We start from the raw sequence: 20,764 nt of genomic DNA, 5'->3' as shown, positions 1-20,764 counted from the left end.
TGCCAAGGGTCTTTGATTTTTACTTCAAGATGGCGAGTCACGTATAAACAAAAGTGACTTGGGTAAACAAAAGTTGCATGTGCATGGGTTATGTATGTGTGATGTTCAGCAAATGACAAGAAAAATGCTTGAGGTTTGAAGAAAGATAAAAGGCATTGTAAGCATGCTTTATTAGGCTGTTATGACAGCTAAAAATCATAGGTTATGGATTATAAGTTCTCAAGTCTGTCATATGGGTTCTATTTTTGGAAAACATGCATACTGAAGTTTCACGTGAATCAAGTATCAGAAGGGTAATTTCTATTATAATTCTAAGGGTAATTTGTCGCTAACTCTCACAGTTGCTTCCAAGATGCATAGTTATACTGCTTAAGGTTAAAAGAAAGCATATTTTCGTGATTATCTTCATAAAATTAAAAAGTCAAGTTTTTGGTTTACATGGAAAAATAAAGATATAAGTAATGAAAATATGGCAGGTAGGTTTATCTTATTGTTGTTTTAAGCAAAGAGGATGCATGAAAAGTACAAGTCATGTGGATGTGCTTGTGTGGATTTGCTTGTTCATTAAGGGTTGCAAAAGAAGTATCCAAACACTGTCAAGAAAAAGTGTTGTCTCCCACCAAAGTGAATAGTCTCAGTCTATGTAACATCCCAAAATTCATGATCAAAAATTTCATTTTTAATTACGTAATTAAAAAAACCAGTAGTCTGAAAACATCAATAGTGTCATCCCATAACATAATCAAAACCAATATTCAAAACATGTCATAAGGAAACAACATCAGAGTACAACTCCCAAAGATCTCATGTGCGGAAAATCATAGTGTGATGCGCTGCGATCATGCCAGCTCCTTTCCTTTCGGAGAAGAAGTACCTGAAACCAAAACTGAAAACCGTAAGCACGAAGCTTAGTGAGTTCCCCCATCATACCACATAACAACATATTGCCTGGCGGCCTACCCTGTCAGGCATATCTGGGTGCCCGACCTACCCTGTCAGGCATATCTGGGTGTCCGACCTAACATGTCAAGCATATCTGGGTGCTCGACCTACCCTTTCAGGCATATCTAGGTGCTCGACCTACCCTCCAGTGTATTTCAACCGGTTACGAGGTCTATTTCACTCCTACCACTACCACATAATAACATAGTATAAACATACTATCAGGCATATATGGGTGCCCGACCTACCCTGTCAAGCATATATGGGTGCTCGACCTACCCTGTCAGGCATATCTGGGTGCCCAACCTACCCTCCGGTTTATCTCAACCGGTTACGGGGTCTATTTCACCCCTACCTGTAACATCCAAAAATTTTACGCCAAATTTAAACATTTTCAATCATAAATAAAACCAAATAGTAATTATTTACAAAAATGTTTTCAATCATTATTCATCAGAGTGTCCCAATAACCATATCAGAAGGATGAAGAGCGGTACGGTCACGCCTTCGCCTTGCCATTACCTCCTGAAGTACCTGAAACAATAAACTGAAAACTGTAAGCCCGAGGGCTTAGTGAGTTACCCCCAAAATACCAACACCACACTGATAATACCATATCCGTAATAATCAATCAATCATGCATACTGGGCCATCGTCCTGACTGGACCGCCCTTCAGGGCCTTCAGTCCAACTGAATCTATACCGAGCCTTCGGCATGACTGGACCGCCACGTGGGCCTGAGACCGCTCATAGGGTGTGTTGGCCTTCAGCACAAAGCAGGACCGCCTCAACCCAAGCAACAAGAAAATAACCATGTGCGCATAACTAACATTTACTGGCACATACAAACAACGAACATATTTATCTCACTGATTACCAAACATAGCAATCTCTCATAACTAGAGCACTGACCTAACAGGTCACTAACATATCAATCCCTACGGATCATAAAAGCATAACATACTCTCTATCCTAATTCTGATCTAACAGATCATATACATGTGTAGCATACCATAAGAATAACAACTAAAGGGCCAGCCTTGGTGCCTTAGACCCTATCGATATAGTGAGGATAACTCACCTCGCAGATGCCGACTCGGAAGATAAACTTCAACCCTCGGATCACTGCCACAAACTCCACCACCTATTACCATAGTATAATCATACCCATAAGCCAACTAATCAATCCTGGTCAAAGTTAAAGTCATCAGTCAAGGTCAACAGTCCATGTTGACCTTGACTCGCCGAGTACCCCCGGCTACTCGCCGAGTTCCTTGAAGTACTAACCCACTCGCCGAGTCACCTAAGTGACTCGTCGAGTTCCTTTGGTTTACGATCGAGACCCTAAGGCCACTCGTCGAGCTTCCTTCTTGCAACTCGACAGTTACCCGCGCATACATAAGTTGGGGCAACCTCATCCGACTCGCCGAGTTGTTCATCCACTCGTCGAGTCTACGACAATCTTCATTGGACTCGCCGAGTTGTTCTTCCAACTCGCCGAGTTCATGCCTCATACTCAAAGAGGTTTCATACATGACCAAATTCAGAGCTTTATGACTCTAGAACCCAAGAAGGTTACAGATCTGAAGTTACAACTTCAGATCTAGCTCATAACCCACATTACCATCTCAACCAAACCATAAAAACCCTAGATCTCAACCAAAAGAGGTCTAGAAAGGAAAAGGAGAAAAGGTGACGACTTGATACCTCCAAATGATGCTATGTGAGGTAGATTTCTGATTTCCCACACTTCCTTGCTCCTAGCCTTTTGTTCCCCAAGCTCCTCTTCTCAAAAGATCTCCTCTCCAAAGCCTTACACACACAAGAATGACACACCACACGAATTAGGGTTTTCTGAGTTCTCAAAGGACTGCAAAGAGGCCAACGGAGGCTTATGCTTCCTTCAATAGGGTGCAAAACCCCGGGATTTAGGGTTTCCTCTGCCAGCTCCTACTCGTCGAGTCCCTTCATGGACTCGGCAAGTAGGTCACTAAACACGCGTACCAAGCCCATTGCTACTCGACGAGTAGGGCAACCAACTCGTCGAGTAGGCCTTGAAACCAATTAAATTCTTATTTAACAATACCTGAGAATCGGGGCGTTACAATTCTCTCCCACTTGAACTAGACTTCGCCCTCGAAGTCTGCTGGAATAAACAACGTCGGGTAATGCTCCCGTATTTCCGACTCTGGCTCCCACGTCCACTCGGATCCTCTCTGATGCTCCCACTGCACTTTTACCAAAGGTATCTCTTTGTTCTGCAAAATCTTCTTCTTCCTTTCCAAGATGGCTACAGGCCTCTCCACGTAATTCAGACGCTCATCGACCTGAATATCATCCATCGATACCACTACCTCCTGGTCCATAATACACTTCCGCAATTGCGAAACATGGAATGTGCTATGAATTCGGCTGAGCTCCTCCGGTAGCTCAAGCCTATAAGCCACCTTGCTAACCCTGGCAATAATCCTGAATGGCCCAATATAACGGGGACCCAATTTTCCCCTCTTCCTGAAGCGGATCACACCCTTCCAGGGCAAGACCTTCAGAAGTACCATGTCACCAACCTGAAACTCTATATCCGATCGGCGTCTATCAGCGTAAATCTTTTGCAGACTCTGAGCGGTCTGCAGCCGCTATCTGATCTGCTGGATCTTTTCGGTAGTCTGCAAGACTACCTCCGTCCGAACCATCACTTTGTGTCCAACTTCGCCCCAACAGACCGGGGTTCTACATCTCCGACCATACAACAGCTCAAAAGGTGCGGTGCCAATACTGGAATGATAGTTGTTGTTGTAGGCGAACTCTGCCAGCGGTAGGTGAGATTCCCAGCTCCCACCGAAATCAATAACACACGCCCTCAACATATCCTCGAGGTTCTGAATGGTCCGCTCGCTCTGACCGTCGGTCTACGGATGGAATGTTGTACTAAAGTGCAGCCGCGTACCCAGTTCCTCGTGGAACTTCTGCCAAAAACAGGAAGTAAACCTGACATCCCGATCGGAGACAATGGAGACTGGAACCCCATGGCGAGAGACAATCTCGCTGACATACATATCGTCCAATCTCTCGGCCGACGAACTCTCCCGTATGGCCAAGAAATGGGCACTCTTGGTCAATCGATCCACGATGACCCATATAGCATCAAGCCCCTTCTCCGTTCTCGGCAACTTGGTAATAAAGTCCATCGTGATCTGTTCCCATTTCCACATGGGAATCTCCAGGGGCTACAGTTTACCATGCGGCCTTTGATGCTCGGCCTTGATCATCCTACAAGTCAAGCACCTCTCGACGTACCAAGCAATTTCTCGCTTCATGCACGGCCATCAGTAGCTCAAACTCAAATCCCGGCACATCTTGGTGGCCCCCAGGTGTATAGAGAAGTGAGACTTATGAGCCTCCTCCATCACTGTCGGTCGGACCCCTCCGGACATCGGGACCCAAACCCGACCGTGTCGGGTCAATAATCTGCGGCTATCCTGAACAAAACGGGCGTTCTCACCCTTAATCCGCTCCATCTTCCAGTTCTCTGGTCTCATGCTCTCGACCTGAGCATCCCTAATCAAACTCACAAGCGGGGAATCCACCGCTATCCTCATACACCTTGCCGGGGTAGAAGACCCAGCAGGCTTGCGGCTCAAAGCGTTCGCAACCACATTCGCTTTACCAGGATGGTAAAGGATCTCACAATCATAGTCCTTAACTACAGCCAGCCACCTACGCTGCCTCATATTCAGGTTCGGCTGATCCATGATGTGCCTCAAACTCTTGTGATCTGTGTATATAGTACATCGGACCCCGTACAGATAATGCCTCCAAATCTTGAGAGCGAATACCACCGCTCCCAACTCAAGATCGTGCGTAGGGTATCTCGTCTCATGTGGCTTCAGCTGCCGCGATGCATAGGCTATCACTTGTCCCCTCTGCATGAGGACCGCCCCCAGACCTGTGATGGACGCATCACAAAATACTATGAAATCCTCGACTCCCTCGGGGAGCGTCAACACTGGTGCCTCACATAAACCCCACCGGAAATCCACCCCCTTCCTCGTTAGACGATTGAGGGGTACTGCAACCTTGGAAAAATCTCGAATAAATCTCCGGTAGTACCCTGCTAATCCCAAGAAACTCCTGATGTCAGAGGGAGATTTCGGAATCTCCCACTGCATAACCTCCTCGACTTTGGCCGGGTCGACCAAAATCCCCTCCTGGTTAACGAGATGTCCGAGGAACTGGACCTCTCGTAACCAAAACTCACACTGCGAGAACTTGGCATACAGCCGTTATCGTCGCAGAACCTCCAGCAGCTCCCTGAGGTGCTCCTCATGCTACTCTCGGGTCTTGGAATACACCAAGATATCATCTATGAACACAATGACCGAGCGATCGAGCATCGGTTTGCAGACCCGATTCATCAAATCCATGAATATTGTCGGTGCGTTGGTGAGCCCAAACGGCATCACCACGAACTCGTAATGACCATAACGAGTCCGAAACGCGGTCTTCTCCACGTCTTCCTCCCTCACCCTGACCTGGTGATACCCGGATCTCAAGTCGATCTTGGAAAACCAAGATGCACCCTGCAGCTGATCGAAAAGATCATCTATCCTTGGGAGTGGATAACGGTTCTTCATCGCTAGCTTGTTCAACTCCCCGTAGTCGATGCACATCCTATGCGAACCGTCCTTCTTCCTGACGAAGAGGATCGGTGCTCCCCATGGGGAACTACTCGGACGAATAAACTGCTTACCCAGCAGCTCCTGCAACTGAGATGACGACTCCTGCATCTCTGGCGGTGCCAGTCGGTACGACGCTTTAGCGATAGGGGCCGCACCCGGCACCAGATCAATCCTGAACTCCACCTGCCTCTCCGGAGGCACTCCAGGTAACTCCTCTGGAAACACGTCAGCAAACTCTCTAACCACCGGGACCTATGAAACTGAAGTCTGATCCCTGACCCGCGTGTCCACCACACACGCTAAATAGCTTGCACATCCGTGCTGAATATACTGTCGAGCCCTGGCGGCCGAACAAAACCCTGATCCTACTCTGGTGCCCTCACCATATACCACCAGTTCTCCCCCACTTAGGGTTCGGACTACTACTCGCTGTCCCTCACAGTCGATCATGGCGCCAAACCGGCTGAGCCAATCCATCCCTACGATCACACATACTTCCCCCATGGGAATAGGAATCAAATCTATCGGGAATGATACCCCGAAAATCTCCAGCTCGCATCCCCGATAAACTGAAGAAGCGGAAATCCCGTGCTCGTTGGCGATCGAAACTCGCAACAGACACTCAAGCTCATCTACCGACACACTGAACTCTCTACTGAAAGTCTGAGATACAAACGACCGACTCGCCCCCGAGTCAAATAAAACCAATGCAGGCAAAGAGTTTACTAAAAACGTACCTAAACACAGGTACCAACGATGAGCACAACATAGATAAAATGACTGAAACAGAAAGTAGAAACATACCAGCAACCACATCCGGTGCTGCTTTCCCTCCTCGGCCGTGAGCTGGAAGGCGCGCCCCTAAGCCTTCGGAGGCTCCGCCTTGACTGGCCTCCCATCCCCAATCCTCAAAGTAGCCAGTGCGGATCCCTGCGCCGGCTTGGCGGCGAGCTGCGGGCAGTTGGTCTTCACGTGACCAACCTGATGACAATGATAACAAATCCTCATATATGCTGGAGGGGCGGACTGGCGACAGTCCCTGGCATAGTGCCTCTCCTTGCCACATTTGTGGCAACCACCTCCTGCTCGACAAATCCCTGAATGACCCCTGCCACACTTTCCACAAGTGTGGATCTGCTGACCCCCGGTCCGAGTATCAGCGGTCTTGGACCGCGTAGGTGCCGGCTGAGACTGTGTCGGAACCTGACGCTGCTCCTTCAACTGCAGCTCTATCTCCAACTCGCGCCGCCTTGCGGGTTCCTGAAGATCCAAAAGAGTCTCACAACGTTGCGTAGCAACAAACTGTCGAATATCAGTCTTGAGCATACTCAGATAACGAGTCATCTGAGACTGCTCTGAAGCAAACTCCGAGCAGAACATAGCCCTCTCCGTGAACATACGAGTGATCTCCATCACTGACTCCCCATCCTGTCTCAATGTCAAAAATTCCTGAGTAAGCCGCTCCCGCTCAACGCGTGGAACGTAGCGGGTGCGGAACATATCCCGGAACTGCTCCCAAGTAACAGCAGCTCGCTGATCATCAGTGTACGACCCTGTCGTCAATCTCCACCAGTCCTTTGCCCCAAGCCTCAGCAGGTTCAGGGCACACCTGACCTTATGGTCAGCAGGACACGAACACGTGAAGAAACATCCCTCCACGTCAGATAACCACCTCATAGCCCTGATCGCATCATGTGTACCATCAAACGTCGGGGGCTTCGTGTTATCGAAGTCCCGGTACTGGAAAGCCCTGCCAGCTCCTCCTCCAACCCCTGCCGCAGTTACAGCCGAAGTGGCTGCAGCGGCAGCTGTCTCTGCTAGAGCTGCATAACGCTCATCAAAGTACTCAACCATCGCGGTCTTAATCGACCCAAACATCTCTAGCAGTTGTGCTCGGAACGCTGCGGCAATCTCGTCGTGCATAATCTCCCGGATCCTGGCATCCAAATCCTCTGTCCCTATCTGTACCACAGGCTCAGGTACTATCGGCACCTCTGACCCTCCGTCTCCCGATCCTGATCCAGATCCTGATCCTGATTCGGATCCAGTAGCAACACGTCTCGTCACCACCATACTGAAATATATATTCAAGTCGTCAGATAAATAACATAATATCGGGAGACCAAAACCCACAAACCCTAGGGGTTGTGACTTCCTTGCTACGCGTATGGGTCCTGTGCTTTCAGTAGTACGGGCCCATACTACCTTCCACACCTACCCATATTTGTCTCAAGTATCACCACAACACCCTAACACTATCATCAACATAATATGCGCTCAACCCTCACTCCTAGGGAAACATCGCCTATCCCACAACTGATCTCACAGCTCCTCACAACCCACACATCCATGAAACTTTCATCAACCCCTGCAGTGCTAGTGCAGGCTAGTCGCACATAACACTGGACCCAATAGACTTTCGAATACCCAATCCTATCTGAAGACTGGATCAAACATTCTCAGGCTATAAGATCTTGATTACGCACAACCGTGATGCCTACACTAACGACTATAGTAATGATGTCAATTCCATATACAAGAAACCCTAGGCTAGTAGGCATCATATAATCAGGCAAGTATATCATGCAATTCCTGAAGATCCCTAGCCTAGCACTAGCATGCTGTTCTAACATATCATAATATCAATAACTGCATGGTATTTTGGGGTTTACTTACAGGCTCCGGCTGATCATACCCTCTGCATCCTCCATCCTTTATTTTGAAAACCATTTTAGAATTTTATTCCGAAAATTTCCTTGATTTGAGACTGGGTTCACACGTGTGTTTCCCCCAATTCACTCAAACCAAGGCTCTGATCTCAACCAAAAGAGGTCTAGAAAGGAAAAGGAGAAAAGGTGACGACTTGATACCTCAAAATGATGTTATGTGAGGTAGATTTCTGATTTCCCACACTTCCTTGCTCCTAGCCTTTTGTTCCCCAAGCTCCTCTTCTCAAAAGATCTCCTCTCCAAAGCCTTACACACACAAGAATGACACACCACACGAATTAGGGTTTTCTGAGTTCTCAAAGGACTGCAAAGAGGCCAAAGGAGGCTTATGCTTCCTTAAATAGGGTGCAAAACCCCGGGATTTAGGGTTTCCTCTGCCAGCTCCTACTCGTCGAGTCCCTTCATGGACTCGGCAAGTAGGTCACTAAACACGCGTACCAAGCCCGTTGCTACTCGACGGGTAGGGCAACCAACTCGTCGAGTAGGCCTTGAAACCAATTAAATTCTTATTTAACAATACTTGAGAATCGGGGCGTTACACTACCACTACCACATCATAACATAGCATCTAAGTACATAAATCTCATCAGATAGTGGCATACCAGAGAATTATGATGCAGACAATTATCTCTACTACAAACAACTACTAATGGGCCGACATTGGTGCCTTCGACCCACTCATACCGGGAAGGTAACTCACCTCGGATACTGGAAAGTAGCTGAAAATCCTCGGCTCCGAATATCAACCCAACTCAAGCTCCTAAACATAAAAGATTTCCTTTAAGTACCCTTTCATACTCATAACCCCTTACGGGTCAACTTTGGTCAAGGTCAAAGTCAACACACCGGTCAAAGTCAAAGTCAACATTTCGAGTTGACTCAACTCGCCGAGTTACTCTTCAACTCGTCGAGTTTCCATAAATCCCATAATCGTTATATAACGATCCAACTCGTCGAGTTTCTCCTACAACTCGTCGAGTCCCTCTTTTTCCAACAGAGTCGTGACACTTCCAGAACAACTCGCCGAGTTCTTCAGTCTGTCAACTTTCTTAATGCATTAAGTCCCTATTCTTCAAATAAATGCCCTCTCTTCTAGATCCAAGCTGGAAATACGTCTAGAAGGGTAAAGTTTCCAACTTTACCCATTAAGGACCTCTCCTCAACACATAAAACTCAAACCCTAACCCAAAAGGGCTTATATCCAACTCCAAAAGCCATCAAAACTTCAAGATAGACAGTGAGGTCATAGATCTGGACTCAAGGGACAATTTGGTCACGTAAAACTCCCATCTTTACTCGCATGCATGAGCTAATAGGGCTTACAAGACCAAAATGATGGTCTAAAGGTTGCATGGGACTTCCAAGGCCATAAAGTTGGCACCTTTATGCCATGAAGTCCCCTCAAGACCGTACATCCGAAGGGTTTGCCGAAATGGGACGTCCAAATCCTAACCATCAATATACTTGGACCAAAACATGAAGCAAAACATCCTAAAACTAGATCTAACCATGTCATAGACAAGGTTGAAGCTTTATACCTCAGATGAACCAGAAATGAAGCCGAACTTCTGGATCTACTCTCCTCTCACAGGTTCGTGCTCCTCCTTCAAGCTTCTTCTTCTTCAAACTCACCAAGAATGCACAAGATTAGCTCACAATCACCAAAAATGGCTTAGGGTTTCGAGATTAGGGTTTTGGGCAGTGGAGGCTGGAGATGAGGCCAGCACCTTGGGGTTAAGGTGTTTAAATAGGGTGCAAAACCCCGGAAATTAGGGTTTCCTTTCTGCCAACCTACTCGTCGAGTTGAGGCATCCCAACTCGTCGAGTAGGTTTCCATACCCGCTGTCCAATTTATCTCTACTCGACGAGTTTGGGGCCTCCAACTCGTCCTCGAAGTCCACTGTCTCATACTTCGTCCTCGAAGTCCGATGTCTCAAATAATCCTGGATAGCACTCTTTCATCTCCTCCTCTGGCTCCCACGTCCACTCTAACCCCTTGCGGTGCAGCCACTGCTCCTTCACTAACTGCACAACCTTGTTCCTCAAGGTTTTTGTCTTTCGATCCAGAATCGCCACTGGCTTCTCAACGTAGTTCAGGCGGTCGTCCACCTGAATACCCTCTAAGGTCACAACTGTGGAGTCATCCACTAATCATTTCTGCAGCTGGGAGACGTGAAAAGTGTTGTGGATCTGACTAAGCTCGGCTGGCAGATCCAGTCGATACGCAACCCGGCCTACCCGAGCCAAAACCCTGAACGGACCAATGAACCTGGGGCCCAACTTGCCATGCTTCCTGAACCGGATGACACCTTTCCAAGGTGACACCTTCAGGAGAACCATATCCCCCACCTGAAACTCCAGGTCCGACCGGCGCTTGTCGTCATAGCTCTTTTGCCGACTCTGGGCAGTCTGGAGCCTGCTCCGGACCTGCTGGAACTTCTCCGTGGTCTTGAGTACCACTTCGGTACTCCCCATGACTCTCTGACCGACCTCGCCCCAACAAATTGGGGTCCTATATTTCCTCCCATAGAGCATCTCGAAGGGAGGTCGGTCTATGTTGGCGTGATAACTGTTGTTATACGAAAATTCCTCTAACGGAAGATATGTATCCCAACTCCCACTAAAATCTAGTACACATGCGCGTAGCATATCCTCCAGAGTCTGAATCGTCCTCTCACTCTGCCCATCCGTCTGAGGGTGAAAAGTTGTACTGAAGTGAAGACGAGTACCCATCTCGTCGTGAAACCGCTTCCAGAATCTGGAAGTAAAGTGAACATCTCGGTCTGACACAACCGATACCGGCACTCCATGACGTGCCACCACCTCGCGGATGTAGATCTCGGCTAGCTTCTCAGCCGATATACTCTCCTGGATCCGGATTAAATATGCACTCTTGGTCAACCGATCCACGATGACCCAAATAGAATCTACTCCACGTACAGTCCTGGGAAGCTTTGTGATGAAATCCATGGTGAAATCTTCCCACTTCCACACGGGAATCTCCAACGGCTGCATCTTACCGTAAGGTCGCTGATGTTCGGCCGTGACTTTCCTGCAAGTCAAGCACCGCTCCACCTACCAAGCCACATCCCGTTTCATGCAGCGCCACCAGTAATCAGGGCGAAGATCATGATATATCTTCGTCGCCCCGGGATGGATGGAGAACCTAGACTTGTGGGCATCCTCCATCAGAACCTATCATACTCCTCCCAGATATGGCACCCAGACCCTCCGATGCATGGTCAATAACCCACGGCTATCATAATCAAAGGAAGCCACCAGGCCCACAATGCGCTCACTCTTCCGGTGCTCTTCCTTCATAGCCTCTACCTGTGCCTCTCGGATCTGCTCCAGCAATGGAGTAATCACTATCATCCTCAAGCATATATCCCAAATCGGTGTCGCAGCCGCCTTACGGCTGAGAGCATCGGCCACCACATTGGCATTTCCCGGGTGATATAGAATCTCACAGTCGTAGTCCTTCACTACGTCCAACCATCGTCGCTGTATCATGTTCAGATTTGGCTGATCCATCAAGTACCTCAGGACCAAAACATGAAGCAAAACATCCTAAAACTATGTCTAACCATGCCATAGACAAGGTTGAAGCTTTATACCTCAGATGAACCAGAAATGAAACCCAACTTCTGGATCTACTCTCCTCTCAGACGTTCTTGCTCCTCCTTCAAGCTTCTTCTTCTTCAAACTCACCAAGAATGCACAAGATTAGCTCACAATCACCAAAAATGGCTTAAGGTTTCGATATTAGGGTTTTGGGCAGTGGAGGCCGGAGATGAGGCCAACACATTGGGGTTAAGGTATTTAAATGGGGTGCAAAACCCCAGAAATTAGGGTTTCCTTTCTGCCAGCCTACTCGTCGAGTTGAGGCATCCCAACTCGTCTAGTAGGTTTCCATACCCGCGGTCCAATTCATCTCTACTCGACGAGTTTGGGGCCTCCAACTCGTCAAGTTTCTATATAAAAGTGAATAATTATAATTTAAATACATATCAGGAATCAGGTGTTACAGTCTAGTAGGATAGTCAAAATCAGAAGTTAATCTCGTCAAAAGGAAATAGTAAAATCGCATGGTCAGACTCCTAAACAATATATAAAAGCAAGTTTTGCGGATTGATCAGCTAGAATTATCTTGTTGTAGTCTTTTTTTTTTTAAATGTGCAGCTGGTTCTTCATTGTAAAAAGTTGTCAAGTTCTTGAAAAGGAAATATAAAAGGAAGCGGTTATGCACATATCTCAAAACATGAGTCTGTATTTGTTTGAAATTAAATTTGTCATCCATTTTGATCTATGTTACGTATGTATGCATGGCACTTTAGGCTTACTGCAAAGGGTACAAGGCTGAAAAGCAAGATCAGCAGAAAACTTCAAGAATTTCAAGAGATATTATGTTATAGTCTTTCATTCAAAGAAGGAAAGTCAAAAGACTCTAAAGGCTGATGCAAGACATGATGGTGAAATGATATTATGAATGGTATATTTGGCATTGTGATCACCTGGAAGCTATAAGTCCAAAACAAAATCAAGAAAAGTTGCTGTCAATGGTATTATGGTCCAAACTTTTCTTGGTATGTGTACTGTCCATGTCTAGCATGAAGAATTCTCTTTTGGTCTGCTCTTGTCGTTGAACAACAATGTGTGTAGTTTGGAGAAAGAAACACAAGATAAGTGAGTAAAAGATTGCATGATGGTGAGAAATTTAAAGAAGCGATGGTTAGAAAATCAAGCATAATTTTGAGGCTTAATTACGATGAAGTGATCGCATGGACTGATGAAAGATCTCCCTGGACTTTCACGGTGCATGTATATTGTCATTAGCCATTATGTATTACGTAGATATATGGCAGGTTGCTACCAAGAAAGATACTGTGAAAGAAAGACAAATCAAACATCTTTTATACAAACTGCCATATTTAAAAAAAGAAAAAATAGTAAGTGTTGTATTCATGCAACTGTTCATCGTGAGTTTGATTTGGGAAAAGAAGCATGCATGTATCTTGAAAGGTGATCATGTGGCTAAGTGTTGTAATTGTTAATTTTGAAAGTTTTTTTTTAATAATAATAATAATAGATAAAAAAAATAATAAATAATAAATAATAAATAAATAATCATTTTTTGTTTTAATTTGTTTCCTTTTTATTTAAATATAAGATAAAAAAACAATACAAAATTTGATTTTCCAAAGTTGAAATTAATTTTTCTTTTGATTTAAATTGTTTAGATATTTTCATTTATATTTGATCAATTTATTTAGTTTTAGTTGGTTTAAATTTTTTCGTTTATGTTTATTTTATTTTCTTTTTATGATTTATATCTAAAAATACAAAAACAAGTAGTGTGCATGTCTTCTCGGTAAAAGATTTTCTAGTGTATAGTTTCAATCAGCATGATAGAAATATTAGGCGGAGAATGCACTGAGTTAACGAAATGAAGTCACTTGAAGAAAGAAGTAATGGGAAAAACTGATATACTTTCTCAAGCTCTACAAAAGAAATCCGAAGATATTCTTAATGTCATGGAGTTAGTTTCAGCAACAAATGAGAGTCTAAATGATTTCAGGAACAATGGATGGGATTCTTTACTTGTACATGTAACGTTTTTTTATGAGAAACATCAAGTAGATATGTTGGATATGAAAGCTTCATATACTTCTACTCGATATTGGCCTGAAAAAAACGATAATCATGTTACTTTTGAACATTTTTATCGACTAGATTTGTTTACATCCATATTGGACAAACAGTTACATGAATGGAATAGTAGATTCAATGATCAGGCGGTGGAGTTGTTAAGTCTTAGTTCTATTTTACTTTCAAAAAAACACCCAAAAGTGAATAACATTGATCAGATTTGTCTTCTTGTTGAGAAGTATTATTCTGAAGATTTTACGAAGCAAGAGAGAATTCAATTACGATATCAATTGGAGATTTTTAATATCGATATGACAAAGAATCTCAGGCTAAGTGGTGTATCAACAATTGCTGACCTATGCAAGGGTCTTGTGGAAACTCAAAAATGTGAGACGTATTATTTACTTGATATAGTGGTTCGGTTAATCATGACTCTTCCAGTTTCTATCGCAACAACAAAGAGAGGATTTTAGCAATGAAAATATTCAAGAATCGCCTTCGCAATAAGATGTCAGATGACTTTCTCGCAAAAAACTTAGTGGTTTACATAGAAAGCGAAATTATTGAAAACATTGATACGAAGTTAGTAATTGATGAATTTAAAGACCTTAAAGGTCGTCGGGCCGAGTTGTAATTCTTTTTTTAGGTATTTTTGGTGTTTAGTTGCTGAAAAAAATTAGTTTTTTATGTGTAAGAATCGTAATTTTATGTATTTTTGGTGTTTAATTGCTGGAAAAAAAAATGGTTACACATCATTACAAATATATGATTATTTTAACATTTTTTAAATAGAGTAAGTAAGAGTAAATTACATGAATGGTCCATGTGGTTTGGGGCAATTTACACGTTTGGTCACTAACTTATTTTTTTAACTCGGACGGTACCTATTATTTATTTTTGTTACGCTCTTGGTCCCTGTCTGACCTAAAAAGATTATTATGCCCTTATTAATTTATTTTCTTATTTAATTATATTATTTTTTGCTTCTTTTTAAATTAATTACTATAATTTAATCAATAAATTACACATCATCCCTTTATCCCTCTTTCACCCGATTTCCTCTCTTGGAGGAAAATGCCATCGGAAGAAACTGCCACCGTCACTACACCACCAGAGCAAATAATCACTATCTCTTACATCGAAAAATAAAAACTACATGGAATCCAATAAAACCATAAATAAAATCTAAAATAAAAATTGGAAACTAGAAATCAAATCTTAAATCAAAGCCATAATTGATTCATTAAAACCAGGCATTCAAACAATTAAACCATATATCATACTAGAATCAAAAATCCTAACCAGAAACCGTTCCCCAAACTCTTTGATTTACTGCTTCAAAGCATTTCCAGCACGTGACACCGACATTGACGAACAAATGGACAACTGAAACCTAGATCGCATATCAATTCTTCAAGGCTTCCCCCTTTTTCTCTTTCACTCTCTCTGGTGGTTTACTCCGATGAAATCTTCGACAACCGCTTTCCCTTGTTCTTTAACAAACCTGGTACAACCAAAACACTAAAAAAATTACATAGATGAACCTGCATCAACCAAAAAACCTAAAAAGATTGGAAAACAAACCCAATACAAAACTAAATCCTAAATCAAACCTAGATAAAATACAAACCTAATGAAATTAAAAATCAAAGTGAACCAAAGTTGATGAAGCCGAGTGTTAAAACCAAATCAAAATCTAACCCAGATCAAAACAAAACCGGATGAGAGTTGAACAACATGACCTTCCTCCACAAAATTAATTTTCTGCAGACTCAACCTATAAACAAAAATCTTTTTTTTTTCTGATATGATTTTGAGATCGATTAGAGAATAGGGACGGTTCAGTGTCTTACAATGTTCAAGCAGCATTCTTGTCGGAAGGATTTTTTAGGAGGCCCGGGCACCTTTCGAACATCCCTGAAGGATGGAACAACATGATGATGAAGAAGGCAAAGGTATGGAGGAAAATTTTGAAAGAGAGCAAGGAGATCCCTGAAAAGGGGAGACAAGGAAGTAGTAGAAATGTTGAAGAGGGGACAACCCGCTCTTTAGATCGTCTTGAATCTCTTAACTATGGTAAAATAGTTAGAATGTAAACGAAACACATGATTCACTCTCGCTTATAGTATTTTGACAAGAGGGGATCCACCGAATTGATTGAGTTGTCCTCTCAAAAGAAGAGACTGGCTAGAGATCTCTTTATCAAAATCTTTGGAACAAATGGTTGCCCTTGAAAATGGGTTTTTTTTGTGGAAACTAAGACTAATTAAGAATGTCATTGTTGTTGATAGCAGTTTCCCATGTTTGGAATGAATTTTGCCTCCAAATGTGCTTGTTGTTCCTCTCCTTGCATAGAAAGAGTGGATCGCCTCTCTCAAAGTGATATTCCTAGGATAATAGGGTCTCATTTCTCTTCCAGTCTCAATGTGGATTTCTTTTATAAAGCTCCTCTCTTCACCATCTTTTGGCTTCCTGGTTTAATGGTGCAATTTGATGAGAATGAGGAAAGAAGTCTTTATCTATTCCTTTAGCATATAATAACAAAAGGTCCATCAAGACTCATAAATTAACCTCGATCTTTTCAATCCCTCTAGTAGAGAACTCTTAGCCTTCGTCTTAGAAACTGATCTCTCACAAAGCAAGTCATTATTTATTGTTTACACACACTTTCTATTTGACTTAGTCTACTTCTTTCTCATTAGATCAATTAGGCAGGGGAAGACTCTGTGTACTAACTTTCTCTTCTTTCTTCTTCTTTGAAATCCCTTGCCACTTCCCTTCTTTGCTAGCATGTACCTGTCTTTGCTTTGCATAAGAGATCCCCTACTCTTCACACCCCTCTAGTCCTGATCTTACTTATGCATTACTTGGGAAGGATTGCCCTCTCAGAGAACGATAGCAAAAATGTGATGGCGGTGTATGTTAATCGGAGTTAAGAGGAAGAGAGAGAGAAGAGTGTTCTCAGTTTCTGATTTCTGTTCGTCGGAGCGTCAACGATATGTAAGTCGAAAGGATCCCAAAGACGATGACGGTCAGTTTGACAGGGTCGTCGTCGTGATTCACAAGCGATGTTGTCCTGAAGATTGAGCAGGCATCGGTCATTATGACTCACAGGATTACAATAGTATTTAGGTCACAAATGGGTAAATTTAGGGTTCCATGATTCCGTCAATGATGAAGTGAGAGGTGGAGACGGATAGGGAGGAGATGAAACTAATCGGTGAGGATATAAGGAGTAGATTCAAGTCGATGGTGAGGCGGGTGAGGGAGGTAATCGGCGGTGATAAAGGTTTTGGGTGGTGGGGTCTATATGATTGTTTTAATAAATATCTTCTAAATAACAAAGAAATAGTAAAAAATCTTGATATAATAATATAAGGGCAAGATTGTCTTTTTATGTTTTATGGTCCAAATATGCAAAAAAAAATCAAGTTCAAGGGACCGTCCGAGTTAAAAAAAAATAAGTTATGGACCAAACGCGTAAATTACCGCAAACCACATGGACCATTCGTGTAATTTACTCTTTTAAATATTTAATATTGTTTTATTTTATGAACCGTGGCTTCCACGAGTTATCACCTAGTACTACTAATATAAAGTTATTAAGACTTTCTACAATTAACGTTCCTTCCATTATGTACGCCCTAAATTTAAGGCTCTACGCATAGCAAATATTAAAATGCCACCAAATAATACTAATTATTTTTAAGGTTTTCTACGTTTTCAACTAAAAAACAACATAATCAATTGTGTGCAGACCTTCAAACAAAGAAATTAAACGTAGAAAACCTTAAAAAAATATTAATATTATTAGGTACTATTAAATGGCATTTTAATATTTGTTATGTATAAGGCCTTATTTAAGGGTGTACATTTAATGAATGTTAATTCCAGAAAGTTTTAATAATTTTATATTGGGAAAATGACACATATGTCCAATGAACTTTCTAGGGTTTATCATTTTAATCACTTTACTTTTTAAGTGACATTATGAGGAAACGAGATTTATTTTGTCGGGTCGATTACGTCATTATTTCATTTATGAAGGGATCATCCAGTCATATTTATGCCACCTGTTTTACTTAAACCACATAGCATGTTGACTGTGTATATTGTCCATTTGTCATGTCATTAAATAATGCAACACAATAATTTGTTCACTCACTATTCATTACATAGCTTTACTGATTTTAAACGAGACCTTTTCCCATCAACTGGTCACCACTTCCATCTCTTTCAATAAACCCTTACTTGCTTTCGTCTCCTCAAACCTCAGAAATGGATCACGTATTCATCAAGTCGATGTGCACTTCCAAGGAATCTTCGCCAAATACCCCATACGCTACACCGACGACATTACTCAGAGGTTGCCGGACATCGATTTCGCAGGCATGGACAAGAATAGGTGTCATGAGTTTATCGAAAGGTTCACTGGAGAAAAGTGTGAGAAGCTCTATTACTGCCATCCAAATATTGATTTTCCCAAAGTTTTGACCTTAATTTGCAATGAGATGGATTATGTTGATTTTATAGCAATTGTTTATGAATGTGGCGTTATACTCCCTATGTATGTAGACCATTTTGGTAATAGTAACATCCATGAATGGTTGGATGAACACAAAGAAGAGGTTGTTGATAACATAGGGGAAGAAGTGATTGATGGTGCGAGACTAATTAAGGAATTTTAGACAGGGAATTTGGATGAGGATGAGGATGAAGATGGGGATGAGGATGATCATGGGGCTGAGGATGTGGATGTTGATGACGATGAGGATGACCTTAGCAGCCCTCATTTTTTCAAAAAGGATAATGGGCCTGATGTCGACATGGGTGAGAATGCAGGTTTGGGTGAGCCTTTGGAAGAATCCATGGATGACAATAAAGATGTTTATCTTGAGTTGCCAAATATTTTCAATGAAAAGCTACACTGGAAGGAGCAGGAACCTGTGTTAGGTATGAGGTTTGGGAGTCCTTGTAACGACCCAAAAATGAGAGGTAAAAATTTCATTTTTATTAAAGCTAAAACATTGATACCATTTATTCCAAACATGTCAAATCCTCATTAAGTAAAACATTTATCAGAGTTCGTCCCAAAATCATTCATTGCGTAATCATAGGTGTGTGCACTTCGATTAATCCGAGCCGTTCATTTCCAAATCGATGAAACCTGAAACCAAAACTATCAACCGTAAGAACAAAGCTTATTGAGTCCCCCAGAGCATACCCCACACACACAATCCACATAACACATATCGTATTAGCAGTAAAAGCTATCTCTACCATTAGCCACAAGGGCTATCTCTACCATCAGCCATAAAGGTTGTCTCTACCATCAGCCACAAGGTTATCTCTACCATCAGCCATAAAGGTTGTCTCTACCATCAGCCATAAAGGCTATCTCTACCGCATATCATGCATACATACATATCACACACCTCTACATAGCAAGTATACCAGTTATCATAAAACTAGCTAATTAAAGCTACACACATATCACATAAGCCATGCATACATAAAACCTGTAAGAATGCCATGGGCTACCCCACATGGTCTTTACCTAGGACTTCCATGGGCTACCCCACATGGTCTTACATCCAATGCCATGGGCTCCCCCACATGGTCTTTAACTAAGAATGTCATGGGCTACCCCACATGGTCTTATATCCAATGCCACGAGCTCCCCCCGGGGTCTTCCATGCAAAAACACACAATCACATATCATGACAAATCACGTATCATATCGAATCACATAATGACCAACACATATAACATAATCACATAATGGGCCGCCTTGGTGCCTTAGACCCATGGGTACGGTGAGAAGACTCACCTCTCGACTGTTGAACTGATAAGCTGAAATCAGACATATCCCACACGCTACTCCTTCTCAACTCCCCATAATCATCAGGTGATTATCTTAACACAATCCCATAAATACCCTCAGGTCAACTCTGGTCAAAGTCTATGTCTGTAGTCAAGGTCAACAGTCCAGATTGACCTTGACTCGTCGAGTGCAATTAGCCACTCGTCGGGTTCCTTACTTAACTCGTCAACTCGCTGAGTCACCCGAGAGACTCGTCGAGTTCCTTGATGTTTACGGCCGTAAACTCCCAACCGTACACTCTTAGTCGTGAACCCTTGGTCGTAAACCTTTGGCCGTACACCCTCAGCCGCAAACCCTTAGCCGTAAACCCGACTCGCCGAGTCACTAGGCGACTCGACGAGTTCCTTTATTCCATTTCGTTTCCAGTCCTTCACAGTGGAATTTGGAATCCTAAACTCCAGATCCAACCTTCTCTATCACAGATGCCACGTAAAGTTGCAAACTTTACGTGCATGCAAGGCCTCATAATGCTAGAAGGTCAATACTATGCTCTCAACAAGGTTTATGTGCATGGGAAGGGTCAAACTACATCAAGGGAGCAACTTTATGAATTTTGGGACCTAAAAAGGTCCAGATCTGAAACTATATCCCAATGATATGTCCAGATCTAAAATTGGACTTCATTTGCCCAAAAATAGACATGAACAAGAAAGATGAGAAATCTAAGAATCTATAGATCAAGGTAACGACTTTTTACCTTAAAATGATGCCCAATGCAGTGTAGATGCCCGATCTACTGCTTCCCCTCTTGTTCCTTCTTCTATATCTCTTCTTCAACCCTCCAATCTTGCTAAACCAAGCTCTCACTCTCACTCAAGGGAGTTCTCAGCCGCAAACGACCTTCTCTGGGATAATATGGTGCCAAAGGAGGCTACTAGGGC

The sequence above is a fragment of the Lactuca virosa genome, chromosome 2 (assembly GCF_052849685.1).
Source record: "Lactuca virosa cultivar CGN04683 chromosome 2, Lactuca_virosa_CGN04683_v6, whole genome shotgun sequence".
NCBI lineage: Eukaryota > Viridiplantae > Streptophyta > Magnoliopsida > Asterales > Asteraceae > Lactuca > Lactuca virosa.
This window is presented reverse-complemented; position numbering follows the sequence as displayed.